Source organism: Crocuta crocuta, unplaced genomic scaffold (assembly GCF_008692635.1).
Source record: "Crocuta crocuta isolate KB4526 unplaced genomic scaffold, BGI_CrCroc_1.0 scaffold78, whole genome shotgun sequence".
NCBI classification, from domain to species: domain Eukaryota; kingdom Metazoa; phylum Chordata; class Mammalia; order Carnivora; family Hyaenidae; genus Crocuta; species Crocuta crocuta.
The window spans coordinates 898,413-901,879 of NW_027532617.1; the positions used below are offsets into that span (position 1 = coordinate 898,413).

Here is a 3,467-nt window from a genome sequence, read left to right on the forward strand (position 1 = left end):
TTATATAGGAGAACTTATTAATTGTGAACCTGACTTAGGTCATCAAATCCACCAGCACTTTAGTAAATGAGGAAATTGAGGGCCAGACTTGGTCCAAAGTCACATAGCTAACAAGCGGCAGATTTTGGAAAAGACAAATCCAGGTCTTCTGTCTACTTGTCCAGTTGCAACATTCAAGATGAGAAAATAATTTGTTTCAAGTAAAATAAGTGACATAGACCTGTAGTTTGCTGGTAAAGATGGGGGAGGGTGGGGTAGTAGGAGGGCAGGAGGGTCCTCTGCTAATGAAGGCTGCAGAGAACACTACAGATATGTTTAAAAAAATCATTTGTTAATAAATTTTTATATACATCAATAACAGATTTATTCAAATATAATCCACATCCCATAAAATTCACCTATTTAAAGTGTACAATTCAGTGGATTTTAGTATATTCACAAAGTTGGGTGAGCATCACCACTAGTTCCAGAACATTTTCATCCTGACCAAAATAATCCCAATACCCTTTAGTAGTTGCCTCCCATTTCTGCTCCCCGTCGCCCCTGGTAACCACTATGGTATGTTTTGTCTCTGTGAAATTACCTATTCCGGACATTTCACACAAATGGGGTCCCACAATATGTGGCCTTTGTGACTGGCTTCGTTCACTCAGCATAGTGCTTTCACAGTTTATCCATGTTACAGCACGTATCGGTATTTCATTCCATTTTATTGATAAATACTATTTAATTGCATGAATATACACATTTTATGTATTAATTCATCAGTTGATAGACATTTGATGTTTCTTCTTTTTGGCTATTGTGAATAATATGCTATAAAATTTCATGTACAAGCTTTTGTGTGGACACATGTTTTCTTATTCATTCTTATCCCAAAATTCACAGAGCCTAGAAATACAATTATGCAGACAGTATAGGACATAGGAGTTCCCAGCTAAACTTTTTTTTTTAACCTAAGTCTTAAATTTGTATTATTTTCCAGGAGACCCAGAAACCTGCGTTCAGTGAAGGACCTAGTTGCAATACTGTAGCCCTGTAGACGTTCCTGACTGACCTGGAAATAAGAGTAAAAATATATTCAAGTGGGTGATTTAATAAACTTGTTTGGATAAAGTCAAGGTTGCAAACAATGGGGATTTTTCAGAGGAGGTTAAAATTTCAAAAGGAACGAACAAAAGAAGTATGAAACAATAGATTAGCAAGTAGAAAAACAAATGAACTTGATGTGAATGTCATCCATTACTTTGCCCAATTGAAGTAGGTGCCATCTGGGCTCCCTGTCTTGCAAATTTGCCCCCAGAGCCTTCCAACTTGAAGCTGCTGGCAGACAGCTCGCTCTTTCTTTACTCGGGGAAGGAGAGCATAACAGGGCTGTAACTCCAGGCCAATGAAATACAAAGTCACCATGGGCTAGAGTTAATTAAAAGTCGTAAAATGTTTACTGTAATTGGAAAATAATACCTAGAAGAGTGATATTTGAAGATACCATGTCCTAAGGGGGGAAAAAGCGTCTTTGTGATCTAGCTACACAGGTGAGAGAATTTATGTCAAAATTGAAACTTTTCATAATACAAATCAATAATAATGATTTGACACATTTTTCTGACATGAATGAATATGCAAAAGATTTTAATTATAGTTGGCGGCATTATGTAAACTAAAAGTACAAGAAAAGAGGCTTTGTTGATACTGATAAATTGAGAGTTGTTTTTTGATTTATGCAATAACCCTTTGAATTCAACATTAATAATACTGAGTTGACACAGAATTAGTGAATTTATTTAACTTAGATGTAGTTGCCATGCTTTTGTATTAGTCAAATTATTTCTTTGTCAATGTGGAAGCAAATAATTAGGAAAATGATTCTTTGGTACTTGATACAGTTAATAGAACACTCTCAAGTTTGGAACAATTTAGGTATGTAAATCTGCTTTTTTAAAAAAGTAAACTCAGTCCTCCACGTGGGGCTCAAACTCACGGTCTCAAAATCAAGAGTCACATGCTCTACTGACTAAGCCAGCCAGGTGCCCCTGTAAATCTACTTTTTAAACTATAAATCTTATGAAATCTAAACACAGATCAAGTATTTCCAGTGACTACTTGGCTTCCAAATTGAGATATATTGAAAGCATAAAATGCACACCAGATTTTGAAGAGTTAGTATGAAAAGAAATGTAAAATATCTCATTATCTCAATAATTTTTACATTGATTATATGTTGCAATGATAATGCTTTAGATATATGTTGAATAAATATAAAGAAAAGAAAAGAAACTACTATTATGGTTTAATTTCACCCATTTCTTATGACTTATTTTAATGTGGTTACTAAAAAAAATTAAATTATATCTGTGGCTTGCATTCTACTTCCACTGGACATTGTTGCTCTGGTACCATAAGGACACATTAACAAGTAAAGAAAAAAAGGTCAATTTTCTTTGGCACAGATATTAGAAAAATGCAGAACAATTTCTTTTTGTCATTAACCTCCAATAGGAAACACTGCACATTTTAAAAATGTGAGTGTAGTACAGCCTAGTAAATAAATACATGCAACAGAATTAATAAGTATACTGACACATTTCAAAGTTGTGGAAAGATAAGTGAGAAAACGTGATTCATGTAAAAATTCAGATACATCTGGCATTAAAGTATGCTGTAAATGAAAGAGAATTTTATATACAATAAGTGACAGTAATTCAAATTGAAATGGTTGCCTTTTTAAATTCATGTGCAAGATGTGGAGCATTGTCATATGACAGTTTGACAAAAAGAGAAGAGAAACTTCTTTCTGCACTGGTTAAGTGATTAGTTACCTCTAATTATTCCCATTTGGTAAAATATAAATTTTGCAAAACAAGTTTAAGGCCCATCTGTTTAGTTAGAACTTTGCCGAATGGTTTGAGAGAAGCAATGATTCTTAAACAGTCAAATCAGCTACCAAATAGTAAATAATTGATCGCTTCTTATATAGTTGCTTTAAAGTGAATGAAATACAGGTCCAATTGGGAAATAAAACAGGGAAAAGTCTCAATAAAAGCATTACTTTCAGCATTTTCCCTCCTAAATCCATCAAAAATAAGTTGTGTTTTTTTGGGAGTAGAGATCTGAACTGTTAGCTATCTTGAAGTTTTTGAATCAAAATACTTCTCAAAGATCTTTTCATTAAAGCTTTAACATTTTTTTGTGTAAAAAATACTCCAGAATAATTTGGTCAGTTTTTTTTAAATACATGTGGTTCTTTTATAAAATATAAAATGGAGATTATTAGTTTAAACTAAATAATGATCCTAGATCCAAAGATAACCAAATATATATATATTTTTTGGTGAACCAAAATCTGTAAAAATAACTTTGGCAAATTCTCTCATAGAAATTGGTAAATAAATAAAAAAATATCATATTAAAATAAAAGAATGAATACCATGTACAATGTGGGAGGATGGAGGAATGACGAGTTGCCC

At 32.9% G+C, this 3,467-nt stretch overlaps 1 protein-coding gene and 1 long non-coding RNA gene across 7 annotated transcripts in view; one reads left to right on the top strand and one right to left on the bottom strand.

Moving 5' to 3' along the window:
- The window catches only part of LOC144245202 (uncharacterized), a 25,708-nt gene extending 24,587 nt beyond the window's left edge, over positions 1-1,121 (top strand). Inside the window, exon 2 of the long non-coding RNA XR_013339197.1 lies at positions 986-1,121. This is a non-coding gene — a long non-coding RNA (uncharacterized LOC144245202). The remainder of the gene's footprint in view (positions 1-985) is intronic.
- Positions 1-3,467, bottom strand: part of DEUP1 (deuterosome assembly protein 1) — an 85,704-nt gene that overhangs the window by 45,039 nt on the left and 37,198 nt on the right. The gene's annotated exons all lie outside the window — the stretch shown is intronic.